The sequence below is a fragment of the Ostrea edulis genome, chromosome 2 (assembly GCF_947568905.1).
Source record: "Ostrea edulis chromosome 2, xbOstEdul1.1, whole genome shotgun sequence".
In the NCBI taxonomy this organism is placed as follows: domain Eukaryota; kingdom Metazoa; phylum Mollusca; class Bivalvia; order Ostreida; family Ostreidae; genus Ostrea; species Ostrea edulis.
In genome coordinates, this window is record NC_079165.1 from 16074869 (window position 1) to 16091146 (window position 16278).

The 16278-nt window shown below is 34.0% G+C and overlaps 1 long non-coding RNA gene across 2 annotated transcripts; it reads right to left on the reverse strand.

Annotated features, from left to right (window-relative positions):
* Positions 1-1163: 1163 nt before the first annotated feature.
* On the reverse strand, positions 1164-6532 carry LOC125682602 (uncharacterized). 2 transcript variants are annotated; one of them, XR_007372614.2, is made up of 4 exons: positions 6432-6532; positions 4575-4656; positions 3483-3614; positions 1164-1265 (listed from the first exon to the last, which is right to left on the reverse strand). It is a non-coding gene; the product is annotated as an uncharacterized LOC125682602 (long non-coding RNA). The 2 variants fall into 2 exon arrangements; XR_007372615.2 differs by having other exon boundaries at positions 3475-3614.
* Between the last annotated feature and the right edge of the window lie 9746 nt (positions 6533-16278).

Consider the following 16278-nt stretch of genomic DNA (forward strand, 5'->3'; position numbering starts at 1 on the left):
TTGTTATGAAATAGAATTGCTAGTTTTCTATTGTGTCTATGTTAAAAAAAAATAGCCAAATATGATGCCGATTTGGAAGACTTTGTGCTGTCCTTTCAAATATACCAGGATATATCGAATAGATAAAATCAATGAAAATGATTTTTTATGGATGTAAAACTTATACGGTACCAAGTTTGATGCACCAGATGTGTATTTCGACAAATAATGTCTCTTCAGTGATGCTCAAGCCGAAATATTGGAAATCCGAAATAACAATAAACTTGTAAGAACTAAAGTGCCAAAGACTGGAGTCAAATTCGTCTAAGGATCAGAGCTATTCATGAGGGGGATAATCCTTAATTTTGAAATTAATTCTAAATTTTACCACAGCAATTAAATATACATCCGTTTTTTATGCTAGTAACGAAATACTTAGCTACTGGGCTGTACAGACCTCGGGGACTAACATTCCACCAGTAGAGGCCTCGACCCAGGGGTCGTAATGTAAAATTTATACGGTACCAATTTTGATGCACCAGATGTGCATTTCCACAAATAATGGATAAATCGTCCTTATTTTATCTAAATATCAAGTTGAAGTCCTCAACGATATATGGTTTTTTTCTCATCTAGAAACTTTTGAATAAATTCCACTTGATAAGGGTTCAACAAAGAAGCACAATTCGTGCCCAATGGAATTCCAACAAACTCTTTAAAGACCTGGTCATTAAAGACTAATAAAATATAGTTAATGAGGACCTTTAGCATCACCGTTGCGCAGTTCAAAAATACTGTACTTCATCCACTTATCTTTGAGGGAAGTCCAGTTTTCATATTGAAGGAAAGTTTAGTACATTTATATGCATCTATGTGTCTTAATTTCAAAGTTGGACAGGTTTTTTTTCTCAAATAAATTCACTTTAACTGTCCATTTTGGGTTGGTATGAAAGGTGAAGATAACGATAAGTGATCAATATCATAACTCCTATAAGCAAAACAAAATAGATACTTGGTCAAACATGGACCCCTGGACACACCAGAGGTGGGATCGGGTGCCTAGGAGGAGTAAGCATCTCTTGTCGTGGATCGGTACATTGATATACCATGAAAGCTGCACAAATTAAACCTCATGATTGCTGTATACAATGTGAATCATCTAAAAGAATCAGAAAGGCGGGTAATATGTTGTGTATATGTTTATTTTCGATAAAGCAGTGCCATTTAATGTGAAAGGTTTATGTCTGCGTGTCACCAAGGAAAATCTGGACGTCCTTATGGATAATCTGAAAGGAGAACAATTCATATCATCAATAACAAACTTTCTTCCTAAACATTATGCTACTGGTAATGTAAACTTGTTTTCAACATTAATTTATAATACGTTATCTAAACATATCTCGAAATCTCTGGAAAGCTTTATGAGGGTTTTTTTAATTATTTATTTATTTATATATTTTTTTTATATCTTTTTTTCATCTTCTGGAAGGAGAATGGGTATTTTTGTTCCAAATGAAGGGATTTTGCATGAAAGGTGATTAGAGAGTTGGGCAAACACGAACCCCTGGACACAACAGAGGTGGGATCAGGTGCCATTGAGGAGTAAGCATCCCTGTCGATCATAGCGTTCTTGATGTTGTAGTTAATTCAGAGAATAGTCCAGCTTTCACGACACTATATCAAAAGTTTGGGTAGAGAAGTAGTACAGTATCTTTTATCTTGAGTGGGATCTAAATATTTTTACCGGATCTATGTGACAGAAGATAAATATAGCTATACAATCTATGATCAAAATGTTTTCATGAAAAGATGGTTAAAGTTTAGAGTAACGGAAAGTTTTTTTAATTTACTAAGCATAATTCAATGTAAAGTCTATATACGTTTCACATACAATGTTATCACAAATTACGTTTAAATTTTATCATTACATGACATTCTAACATGCTAATTTTATTCTGGTAAATTATATTAAAAGAAAATAGATACATATACATTGTCCAAAAACATTTGAAGAGCATAATAGGTATTAATAGGGTTCTGTGTTGGAAATATGATTAAGAGGGTCTTCATTTTGTTACAATTTCCCTGCCTTGTTTTCGGAGAGAGAAAAATACGCCGCGTTTCTTTGTGTTTCACTCGCTCTAAATCATGCAATAATATGAACGCAGATACGATAAATATATGTTGTTCTAAAGATAACTCGTCATTATTAAGCACCCTTACCTGTGGAAGAAATATTTTTCATAATCGTTACAATGTTGTATAATGGTAAACAATAAAAGGAATGACTACAATGTTTATAATACACATGAAAAGTGAAGATAACGAACAGTGATCAGTCTCATAACTACTACATGTATAAGCAATACAAATTAAAGAGTCGGACAACTACAGACCCCTGGACACACCAGAAGTGGGATCAGGAGAAGTAAGCACCCCTGTCGACCGTTCACACCCGCCGTAAGTCCTATATCTTGTTCAGGTAGACAGAGTTATCTGTTGTACAAAGTAGTGTGCCAAGAACGGCCTAACATATGTATGAGTTCTATGCTTGGTTAAGTTATAACACAGTATGATTTCATACAGTTATTACAAGAAAGTGGGGGATATGTATATATGACGCTTTGATTCCCCAATGAAGACTTTTATTCCTCTAGAGTAACGCCCAATGGTCCATTATTTGTTAAGGGTAATTCACAAGACAGGAGACTTTCACTCCAAACGTTTGTCAAAGGATTCATTGATTTATTTTATATTGCTTAACGTTCATCTCGAGAATTTTTCATTCGTATGGAGACATCATCATTGCCGATTAAGGGCTGCAAAATTTACGTCTATATTCGCCTCTTATGGTCTTTGAGTAGGGAAAGATCTTTATGGTGCCACATATGCTGTCACATGGAACCTCGGTTTTTGCGGTTTCATCCGAAGGGTCGCCCCATTTAATTGTCTTTTACGACAACTAAAGGGCACTAAGGACCTATTTTCACCCGGAACCTTACGGGTCAAAGGAATAGTTGCTACTTAAATAAAAGACTGGTGTATCACGGTAGATGATGAAGCCGAAACTAGTGGTGTATACATTGAGCTATAGTAACATGTGAAATAATGAAGCTAACCAATCATAGCATACCATGGAGTGACCAATACATCTTAATTATGCCGCAAAATATAACTGGCTTATTTGTTTATGAAACGGTTAAGATAACCCTCTTACTCCTCTTAAATAAACCTTAGATTCGCGATAAACAGCCATCATTGCTAAATGTCCTGAACGCCAAGCATAGGTCTATATTTGAGACACTTCCATTAGAAACTGTAACGTCTCGACAGGAATGTCATAATCTGGAAGGGACGCAAGACTATAGCTATACAAGATAACTACTTTGCAAACTACGCTTTACTTTATAGCAGTAAGTTCATGGTAGTATTATTGTTTCTAAAAAGAAATTCGGACGGTGCAATTTGGAATTACAAAGATCAGACAAAACGTACAAGTATACCTGATGTTCCGAGTCTACTTTGCGCATGCCGTCTTTGCTTCGGCTATCAATGCATTTGCCGCGCTCCACGAGTTTGCGTTACTGCATTCCGCTGCGTATGGTTGTATACAAGCCTCCCAGTCGGACGCCAACCTGTAAGGAAAACTACCAGTGTGGAAAATGCGACAAACAATTATTTTGCGCGTAGAAAAGAAACCCTGACAAATTAAGCTGTTTCCTTTTCCAGCCATACTAGGGAAAACTAAACTAGCAAGACATTGAGATTTCACTCTCTTGATGATCCATATTTTTATTTTAATGTATACAATATGTAAATATAAAAAGTTCATATAAAAGTTTTGACATTGATGTCGAAGTAACTTAATTTCCACGAAAAGTCAATTACTTATTCAGTCTTTTTGGAAACTAATGTAATGTTTATTTTGAATATTCTCTCATAATAATAATGATCAACGTTATGAATAAAACAAAACGATATAAGAACGTCAATCTAAACGATATCTTAAAGTAGAGAGAACTCTGTTATTTGCCGAATACCTTTTATTGAAGAATACCAGTATTTTTGTACAAAGCTGCCTATCAAAAGAAATTTATTTAGTGAAATAAAGTAAGTTTCTATAATGTTTTGGTGTTTAACTTTAGATGAAAATGAGTAAATCATCTTTATAAAACATCTTAAATATCTTTGGCTATATATATCATATCAAAGAACTTTGTGAATTGATTAGGACTAGCACTTACAAGATCGCGAATTTTATTCCCAACACGAGCCAATATTCACCACTGAAAGTTCAGTAGACCTAATTACGGATTGATCTAATGTTTGTTTTACGGTCACTAATATTGCGACGTCACCAGCGGTAGGTGTAGTACCACAAACCCAATGTATTATGACGAAAACAGCATATAAATCTGCGCACATGGTATATCAAACATTAGTATGATGTTCGTAACATAAACTCATATAACATTATAAATAATTTTTTAAGGGAAAATCATTAATTTCAATATGATCATCATCTTTAGCTGGACTGCAGCTGAAATTCACTGGATGTTTCACTAAATCTATCAAATGAAATATCAAAAACTTACTGGCAAAAGTCTGGGTTGGATTGGGATGCAACAGCATTCTCGAAAGTTGTTTGACAATTCTGTAATCCTATTTGACTACATCCTACAATGTATGATATAAAGATGATTAAATCTTAATGGACCATGACATCATAAATCACAATCCAAATGTTACATAATTTGTTATTATTCATTCGATCGGTCGATTGAGAGAGAGAAATTTTGAACCTCAGAATTGTTATATGATTCAATGCAGTTATATGCAACAACATGCGTTACATATGCACATTCACATGGGCTGACACACACACAAATGACAAACGGCATGAGCAATATGAAATTATGACAGATCTGGACAACCTGTCCCTTCTTCAAGATAACAAAATACCTACATAGAAATGAAAACTAATCGCTTGAAATAAAAAAAACCGGAACAGTTTTGATTCTCGTTCAGAACAGATATTTTTATTGCTCCATGTAACACTCGATAAGTTAAATATACACACGCTCTGTTCTCCATTGTAGGATATCTTTAGTGCTAGTTGTCATTTGTTTGTGTAGGTTTCATTTCTATGTAGATATTCTGTTGTCCTGATGATGATACAAGTCGTCACGAAGATATGAAAACTTCATCTTTTTCGCGTAGTATTTTCCTCTCAGAGAGAAATAAGCATCATTTCGCAATAAGCGTGAATTTGTTATGAGCGTGTTTGCTATTGAGCTTGTTTTAATGAAATCATTATGGACCCAATGTTTTACGAACCGTGCTAATTACATGCACGTTCCCTGCATAAACACGCATGATAATAAACTCCTCTGAATTTCTTAGGTTTTCCAATGTGTATTTTACTTTTAAATTACAGCGATGTCTATCATAGGTGTTAGTCTTGACATCTTCAACTGTTTTAATTAAATATGTAGGTAATAATAGTCAATAGAATTATTTTAAAGACTCGCAGTGGTATATTTCCATATCATCAAATTACAACCACTCGCCGAATAGCAAGTCCATCCATTTTTTAAATCAGTCTATCTCAACATTAATTTGATTCTCAATAATACTTTATGATCTCCGTTTAGGTAGTTTTGATCTGTATGTACATGTAAGCTAGCTGTAATATCTTCATGTTTTATGATATATATTCTCGATAGGTATATGCGTTAAAGACAGGATTGCAATGTAAACTAGTTTATATAACTAATGGTGCAACCCTGTATAAATAAAGGATATTATCATTATTAGTATCCCCATGATGAACTGCGTTTTCCATCTTTACCAACCCGATAGAAATAACTCAATAAGTTAAATACGTATATTTGGTCGATGCCTCTGTGTCTTCTTTAACAGTGTCTACGTTGACAATACAGAAGAGACTGTTGATCTCCGTTACTGAGCAGCTTTGGAAATAGGAAATATATAGGACTTATGAAGCCCCAAGGCGTGTTTCCTCGTTGAATATCTCAACACCGATTCAATAGTAACTGCATAGTCGGTCAGCAACGTTAAACTAGTAACTAATATTGATGAGATTTGGCAATAAATTACACGAGAAGAGAAATATCGGACCAATTCAGTTATGACATTCCACATCATTGCATTTCTCTCATGCACCGTCATTCAGTCACACAGAGAATATATATTCACATGCCGGTAGTGAGAAATTCGGCAGGGGATATGAAATTCAGTCAACAGCGGTAGGTAGCATGCAATGGTTATGTCATCCAATATGTTTTACGTTCATAAACTGAAATATATCTCAAGAGCATGCATACTTCTTAAAATTGCACATGTAGGTTCGTGATTCAGTGTAATTGCAATTTATTTGTATTCAAAGGTAAACAGTAAAGGGCGTATTGAACAAAGCAATCAAATCTTACCATCGGCTCTAATAGCCAGACCCACCAACAAACAAGCGGACAATACGACGAATTTCATTCTGTTGTTTCTTTATTTCTCCTAATGGATATTCTCTGAATTCAGATAAGTTTACATTTGGTTAAAGATTATGAAGATATTTCATACATATGCATCTTTGTCCAATATCTAAAACGTCACACTTGCAATATAGTTGTAATATTAAAATGGACAACTTTGATAAGAAATATGAGGATTTTTCTTTTAAAGCTGACATGAGTTCATGAATATTCTAGAATTCGTAGTGTTTGCTACGTTTATCCGCCATATTAGTCAAGTACTTTATTGTTTTATGAACAAGTGAAGATAACGAACGATCTCACAAATCCTATAAAGAATAGAAACTAAAGAGAAGGGCAGAAACCGACCCCTGGGTATACCAGAGGTGGGAACGGGTGCCTAGGGGGATTAAGCATCCCTTTTGACTGGTCAGAGCGCCATTAGCCCTATATCGGGGATTGCATGGTATATATGAGGGAGATTTCCTACGCTTCACTTCACATCAATGTTTCCTATTCACCTGTGTGCATAGTCTCAAACTATTCTCATACATCTCCGATAGTAATGTACACGTTCGTAAGAAAGAAATGAAATCTGTGTTAAAATAGGATGCAGTACTCAAAATTACACCAACACTACCGTAAATTATTAAAGCATTTCGATGATATAGAATAGAACGTTTTTTCTACATGCATGTATATGAATACCAGTAAATGCAAAAAAACCTGTCAAAATTATGTAATAAACGCGGATAAATCGTTAACCAATTATTTATTCATAAAATGGAATATTCACATTTACATTTTGCAAATGCACTTGCCTAAGTAATGCACATGGTGTGCTCACTTAGAAAATATATCACGGGTGGACAGTTACTATATAGTCATGTATTGGGGGTTACTGTAACATGTTCGAGATGCAAGCTTACTGAACGTATTAGCCAAATCCACTAAACAAAGTGATCAACTCCATTTCTATTCCTACAAGAAACACGCTTAAACTTCATTGTGCAGACTTCGAAACACTTTGTACGTGTTAACCAGTTTCTTTCCATTCAGGGGAGATAACAGAGTAGAATATTGCCTTGTATTGTATACTAATATAAAATTTACTGTTCTTTTTTATGGTTTTTTTTGGGAGGGTTGGGGTTGGTTTTTTTATTTGCAGTTTATGGGAACCATAAATATATTGATGCCTGTACATACACATCTGTGTGGATATGTATTGTATATATGTATATATCCAAATTGTGTTTTTTAAAAAATCACAGTGTCCGGTATAAAATATTAAAAGAAATAGAATAAACAGTGCACAAAGTTAAAAATTTAACGCGTTATATATATAACATATATATATATATATATATATATATATATATATATATATATATATATAAGGGAATACTGATAATTAAATTGTATTGCTGTATCACATGATTATTTACAGTCTCTTTAACTTGTAGACGTTCATTTATTGAACAGACGAGAGGGATATATTATATCCCATTTCGGCGTAGAATGTAGTTCACACAAAGTAATGGATCACTGATTTACGTGTAAGCGTACGCTTACAAACAATTATAAGATTTATCTATTTGGAATTTTCAATGGATGACATTGGGAAAGTTAACTGTGGTGACATCTGTATGTATAGTTATAGAATATTATCAGTCTTAACGTATAAATATCCAATTGTAAATCGTATCAAAGGAATCTCTCATTAGTACAAATCATTCTTGACATTTTAGATATAACATTTGCATAAATTCATTACCTTGTTAAAAAAGGGTGATCACGACATATTTGCACTTAATCTCATTACACCCTATAGGAGTTCGAATTTACAAGTTTGTATAAATACCACTATTTGTTATTTTGTCTGCAAGGTTTGCTCCCGAATATTAAGAACATTGTTCCTTTACTGAAAGCCGACATTAATTTTTTTTTTTTAGAAATACATCTAAATTAAATGAGATGGTGGATTGTTTTGCTTTATTTCATCAGATTAATTCGAAAAAATAGCATACATTTTTTTATGTTTTTACTATTAATACTGTAAATACGTGTACATGCAAGTATGCAATCCAAATATGCAAAACAGATTTTTCTTTGCATTTTCCTCTACACTATTTAAAACAAGAAAGTTATTCAAACGTACGATATGGTTATTGTAATTTATTGTAAATTTGAGCAGTACATGATGTTTCAAAACGTTAATCATTTCTTTCTCATTAAAGTGAAGATAAACTGAACAGTGATAAATCTCATAACTCCTATAAAGAATACAGAATTAAGCTTAGGGAAAACACGGACCCTGGACTTACCCCGGAGCTGTGCACCGCTCTAGACTAGCTCGAAAAATCAGTCAGGTATAAGAATCATATTTGGGTATAAATAGGTAAAGTAAATCACGCTATCGGAAAGAAATATGGCGGATAAACGGAGAAATTTGACCGTATTCAAGAATTCATGTCAAGTTCAAGTTTGTGCAGACTGGCCGCATATGTTTAGAAAAAAGTGTGCTTTAGTGAAACTTGCTCTATGTATTTCTCTTTAATTTTCCATTTGTTTTACTATGTTTTGTTTGATAATTGTTGTAATTTAGAAAACCAGAGTCGGATAAGATGACAAGTGTCTACAAAATTTAAGAACAACCCTCGTATCCAATACTTAGAAAAAAGGCGTGCATCGGAATTGGTTACGGTTTTGGCGCCAAATTAAAAGTTCAAGACATCAGGAATGAAAAATTTCATTTAAGTTATTATGTTATAATGAGAAAATTAAATGATAACGCACAAAAGAATCTAACAGATTCTTTACATTAAACATTATTTTGTGTGACATCTTTTATGGACCATAGTTGAAATATTGAAAATATCATCTACAGTATGGATGCAGAATCAATTTACACATAGAATATTGTTTCTTGAGTTTGTTCAAATAGAATTGTGAACAAAGAATTACTCACCTTTAAGATTTTCTGTGGTAATGAGGGACTGGCTACTGTTTCGCCACCTGGACATTATATAGCAAATGCTAGCCTCTGTTTTGACTTTTCTGTCATATTTCTGAGTTTTCTACTAGAGTATCTCTCAAAACACGGAATAAATTTACGACGCATTAAAACAAACAAGTACTGAAGTACCGTACATTTAATTTACATTAGTTCAAATTATGTGCTTTTTGCAATAAGGTGCAATTACTACTGATATTCGTCGATTTTGTACTTAGTATGTTCAATCAGAATTTGAAAGTGCTTGAAGTATTCGATAATAAAGGTTATAGCTTGAAATGCTGAACTAAGCGTCTCAGAAGACTCCTCTTACACGTGCATCTTTCTTTGTGATGTGGTGTTTGTATAATGTAATTATATTTCGTATATTTATTTCAGTATGACTACTGTGGATGGGCTTTCATATCAAAGATGAAATTTTACTTTGTTCTGAAGTGTAAAAATTCTAAATTAATATAATATATATTATTGTGGTATATAGAGTTATTTTCACCCGTGATATTTTCGGTCTTCTAGATAGACGCTTTTGACAAGTCGACCAGACGCAGTTTTGTTAAAAGAGAAATAGGAGTGAAAACGGTTTCGCCAATTCTCAGTTTTCCCACTGATAGTAAGGGCGAAAGGGCGGAAATTAAAACAGGAGCAAATTTTTCCTATAATCAAAAAGTTACATCATTCTCATAAAACGAACTTCTCAATATTTTATCCAAAACTTTCCTACTTACGAAAATTGTGATAAGAAGTAAAACTAAAGAATAAGAAATGAATAGCAGTGTTTTTCACCACGAAAAATACAAATAGAATGTATTGAAAGGACTATATGAATATAGCATATTAATTAGTAGAAGAAAACGGCACATTACCTTACAATTATACCTTCGACAAAAACTAAACCAAACAATTAAAATCAGTATGACATATCCTTTAAATACAGCAGCATGATAAAGATGCATTACCATAATCGATACTAACCGAGTAACCCATATTTTATGAAACATTGCCACAATTATGGATTTTATTCTTTTTTATAACAAATGCAATCATAGAATATCGAAGAATGAAATTATTTATATAAAAAAGCATTAAAAAGTACGACTTCTCAACCCATTAAACAGCCATTTCTCACAATCAAATTAAGACAAGATTTTTTTTTTTTTTAGATCATATAGTTGTTTCTTCAGTAAAAATGAACAAGTGAAGGTAACAAGCACTAACTAATTGTGCTCCTTTGTTAGCTGACCTGTTTCTATTTTCATTTGAAGCAGAATTTATTCAAAAACTTCCACGTGAGAAGAAAAAATCTCTTGCTGTTGCCTTCAATTCGACATTTAGATATATCGACGACGTTTTGTCTATTAACAACGATAATTTTCATTCATATGTCGATTTGATATATCCTGTGAGCTCGAAATAAAAGGCACCACAGAGTCGTCCACTTCTGCTTCATACTTAGATATTTTATTGAAAGTAGAAATTAACGGCAAACTGGCAACTCAATTGTATGACAAACGGGATGATTTCAGCTTCTCCATCGTCAACTTCCCATATTTATGTAGCAATGTTCCATTATCACCTGCATATGGTGTTTATATCTCTCAACTGATTCGATACGCAAAAGCTTGTTCTGCGTATAGTCCGTTTTTAAATCGAGGCAAGCTACTGACAAACAAGTTGATGGTACAGGAGTTTCAACAGTCTCGATTGAAGTCAGCATTTTGCAAATTCTATTGCCGTTATAACGATCTAGTTCGTCAATACAACATATCATTGGATCAAATGCTGTCTGACGTGTTTCATACCGATTGTTAGGCCGTTCTTGGCACACTTATTTTGACTACGGATAACTCCGTTTACCTGATCAGGATATAGGGCTCATGGTGACCGGTCGACAGGGTATGCATACTCCTCCTACTCACCTGATCCCACCTCTGTTGTATCCAGGGATCCGTGTTTGTCCAACTATCTATTTTGTATTGCTGATAGGAGTTATGAGATTGATCACTGTTCGTTATCTTCACCTTTCATAATCCCTACAAAGAATACAAAATTAAGAGTACGGTAAACACGGACCCCTGGACATACCAAGGATGGAATTAGCTGTATAAGAAACACCCCTTTTTGACCGGACACACCCCGTGAACCCTATATCTTGATACACTGGATGGGACGTAAAATGGTTCCCGTGTCAGGGAACACGTGACCTACATGTAATAGATCGTAGTCGCGGTAGTCGAAAGTAGAGGAGTCCGTGTTTGCCAAACTATATATTTTGTGTTGCTTATAGGAGTTGCGAGATTGATTACTGTTCTTTATATTCACCTTTCATCACTAGCCGCCATTATGACATAAACCCTTCAAAACCGGACATCGGTCGAAGTTAAAAACCGATATATTGGATAGATGAATATGAGTTACCTTACCGATACTGGATTCCTACACTTCATAAAAACTCTTAGAAAGATACAGTGCTGGATCCAGTAAATGTTCTCTCAAACCATTATCTTTGTTCCTCACGAAGATATTGACAGTTTTGAGGGAGAAACTTCCAAATGGCATGTGCCATTAAATATGTCACAAAATAGTCTAACTAAAATGAGGATTCTAAAACATTCTAAAAAAACTTTTAATTAGTTTGAAATAAAAAAAAAATCTCAAATCAAAAACATCAAACTGTATGCCCTTTCAACACTTTACATCACCATTCTCATGATAAATTAAAGACTAGACTTTTTGACACCATAGACAGTTGCTTCGTTAGCAAAAATGTTCGTATCTAGTGATAAGTAATCTAAAACATTACTTTGTTTAACATCACTCTATTTACAGGCACAAGTACTCTGAAATTGAAGTAAAAAAATATACTCGAGTTCCTCATTGACAATATCTTCGTAATCTTTGGTGATCAGGTCTTCCAACGGTCTGTTGGAATTCCCATGGGTACGAATTGTGCACTTTTGTTAGCTGACCTGTTTTAGATTCTTATGAAGCAGATTTAATTCAAAAACGTATACATAAGGAGAACAAATATCTTGTTGTGCATGTAACTGCAGTCTAATTAAAATTAGATGTTAGATCCACTAGCGTATTCGCGTATATATGTGTGCGAGTACGCAAGCGGATCTAACATCTAATTTTAAATAGATTGATGTAACTGTCAACTTATCGGAAGAGAAGTTAGCCGTTATAAGGGCTCTTTCTTGCGTATAATGGTTGGAATTGGGATCCAGAGGAAGAACGAATTCTTGGTCTGGTCCAGTTATCGAGGGAACTGTCGGAAAATCCGAATGTCCTGACTGTTTTTGTAGGTCATGTGTTATGGACGAGTCACACAGACGTCTTTGGTAACCAGAGTATTCTGGAGTACCGTCCAGAAAAACTAATTCAAACTTAATAAAACTTTCTGAGCAGTTTTGGAAGATATATACATGTATATGTAGTCCTCACGGGGCGTGGGATGATGATCGGTACATCAGGTGTACATAGCCAGAAAATATTTCAAAGTACGCAGGAACTCCCATAGGAAACGGTATGTTTAACAGTCCATCGTCGGATATACCGGGTATCTGACGGAGGCAGTCAAATGGATACAAGAAAACTTAGAATAAAAATAATTTGCCTAAGTTTTCAATGGCTAACGTTGTAATTTATATAAGATAGATTTCTCGATCTTTAATTTTTAAATGTTTGATTCATTAGATCTAATTATCAACGTTTCGATTAACCTGCAAAAGAAAAATGGCTACCATGAATTTTTCAATCTTACAAAAACGTACAGGTAATGCAGGTAACACAGATAACATCCTGTGTATTTGGGACGGCATATACAAGCTAGCAGGGTTTCCCCTAGCTCGGGTCTTCACACCTGCCTTAAATTAGCTCCGCTCCGCACTTAACTTACCTGAGGAAACCCGACCGGTTGAAAAGCTCGGCCTTTAAAGTAAGCTTTTCATAAATTCTATGGTCGTTAAAATGATCGACTATGCCACTACAACCTATCTTTGGGTCAAATGCTGTCTGGTGTGTTTCATATTGATTGTTAGGCTGTTCTTGGCACATTGATTTTGACTACGGATTACTCCGTTTACCAGATCAAGACATAGTATTCAAGGTGGGTGTCTAGTCGACAGGGAATTCTTACTCCTCCTAGGCACCTGATCATACCTCTGTTATGTCGAGGGATCCGTGTTAACCCAATTATTTATTTTGTGTTCCTTATAGGAGTTGTGATTTTGATCCCTGTTCGTTATCTTCACCTTTCATATATGCCTGAAATATGGCAGCATTGGTAAAAAGCCCGAAAATTAATAAACGATCAAACCATATTTAAATCGTACTAAATGAAGTTGATAAAATGTTAAAAATGGGTGTATTAAGTGAATATGTAGAATTATTGTAAATAAATGTCATGCGTGAGGATGAATCTTCTGATCAGCATTTTCTCAGAATTATTCCTTCTCGCAGAAAGGTCGCCTAATTTACGATATTTTACATCAATTACCGTTTCTTCTGTTCAGCAATAAAAGGAGGCCTTTCACATATCAATAAAACCTAAAGATATATGAAATGTTATCGAAGTCAAATAAAGTTGGTTTATATAGGTCCCCGCAATATTTCACTTAATTTTTTTTTTTAATCTTTGCAGCGTATATACTGTAATGTGAGTTGCTTTGGCTCGTCTTGAATTAGGATAGTTTAATAAGTAAAACCCGGTTTTAAGGTAAGTTTTGCAACAACAGGGAGATAACTCTTGATATACCTCAATGCACTTCGCGCTTTCTGACGTCATAATGAAAAAAAGCGTCACGCCATAGATTTATATCGAGGGGAAATGACATAATATTCACTTGTTATCTACTACCGCTGTCGAGTGTCAAGCGCATGTGTAAATCTCTATGACAAAATAATATTGTTTCTCAAATGATCAGTTATAAATTATTTTCTTTGATATTATAAAAGTCTGCAATTTTGTTTATATATATACAGATGTAGTATGCGTTACGGTTAATTTCCATTAAAATTATGTTGTGACCATGTACATATCTCTGCGAATCTTAATAGGGAAAGTAAGATTTATTTTGATGCTGTTATAATCAATCATTGTTTGTGAACAGTATCCTCAAAGACAAGGTTCGACATTAACGAAGCTATGAATTTTTATTCCCAAGCAAACTTTAAAATAAACCGGAAATGCTATAACATCTATTTGCGCTGATAGAGCGATTTATCGCATGAACTTTGAAATGTAGAAAACGCGACTGATATGATCATGTAAGGATAAAAAAGGTCTTCTCTAGTATATCTTAACATAGTCTTAATTTTGTTTGAGGAACATCTGCATAACGTCGACATAAAACAGATTTATTAGTGTCATTTTTACTAACTTTACGTTAGATCCACCACTGACCGGGCTTTATATTGTCGCGAAGGTTACAGTTGTATGTTCAACTATGTAAATAAACATTAAGCAATGGAACAAGAAGAGGGAATTTATTGCAAAGATGTAGTATATATACATGTAAGACAGGTTCGGGCTAATGTAACAATGAATTTATGACGAAGCAGGACCATGGAAAACCCGCCGGGATATTGAAAATATTGTATTGTATTCAGAAAAAAACCTCAACATCTTAATTTCTAATAAATGTTATACTACAATACTTTACAAGTAAATATAAATATCATTTATCATTTTTGGCCTGGAATTGTATCTTATTCATGAAAATGCTCAATGCATTCTTCAAAAGTTGTACAATTATAAAACAAAGTGACAAATCGCATAAATGAAATAATTCTTTATAATTTGTTACCATGGAAACAAATTCCGGTGGGTAGTTATTTTATATGCTTTCTTAACTGTTTATGGTCCAAATATTATGTTTGAAGTGAAATTTTTCTGACGTAGACATTGTAAAGTTGCTTAACATGCATTTTTTGTTGCCATGGCAACCTATGTAAATTTTATTCAGGATATAAAGTGACGAAATAATATTTGTTCTACCAATTAGTATAATCTTACAGATAATACCCTTTTTAAAAATTCCATCAGCTTTTTACCCCATAAGTTTGCCTCGTGTAGTTTTTATACCACCTGTATTCACTTTTGTACAAAGATCCCAAAAATGTAAAACATCACAAAAATAAGCCCATTTGGTCAAAAAACGACAAAGGCAATTTTTTTGATAAGTCAATTTTTAAAAGATAAAGCCCTACTGAACATAATGATATGCAACATGACTTTGTTCGCTACATGTCAAAATGTCGCAAACCTTACCTTAAACCCGTACTACAAACAATGGATTAATTAACATGAAAATTGTAGAATATTTTATGCATCCTTAAGTTTGTATTGAGGTGCGTCAAAAACATATCACAGGAATCACCGCGACGTACACAGACCTGGAAACAGCAGATCTAACCTGCAAAAAAAACAACACTACAACAATACAAGCAGGAATAGCATGTTCAAAAAACGCAGGCGGGATCAATAGAGCTACTTTTTGATTGGATATCTTTTTAAAATTGCAACTTTCCGATCTTGTGCACAGTATAATGAAGATTGGGAAAAGGAAGACAAATGTTAAAATATAAATGCACTTGGCGCGGAATTAGATCGCTTATCAAAACCTTCACAAACCAGTATAATGTCCCTCATATTGGTTATTTCAACATTTTCCTCTAATCCCATCAACTTTTTTAAGTATTTCAATCAGACACCTTACTCTCCTTAGGTATTGCATTGAAAAGTGAAAATAACGAAGAGTGATGATCAATCTTGCGAACAGTGCAATAACAGAACCT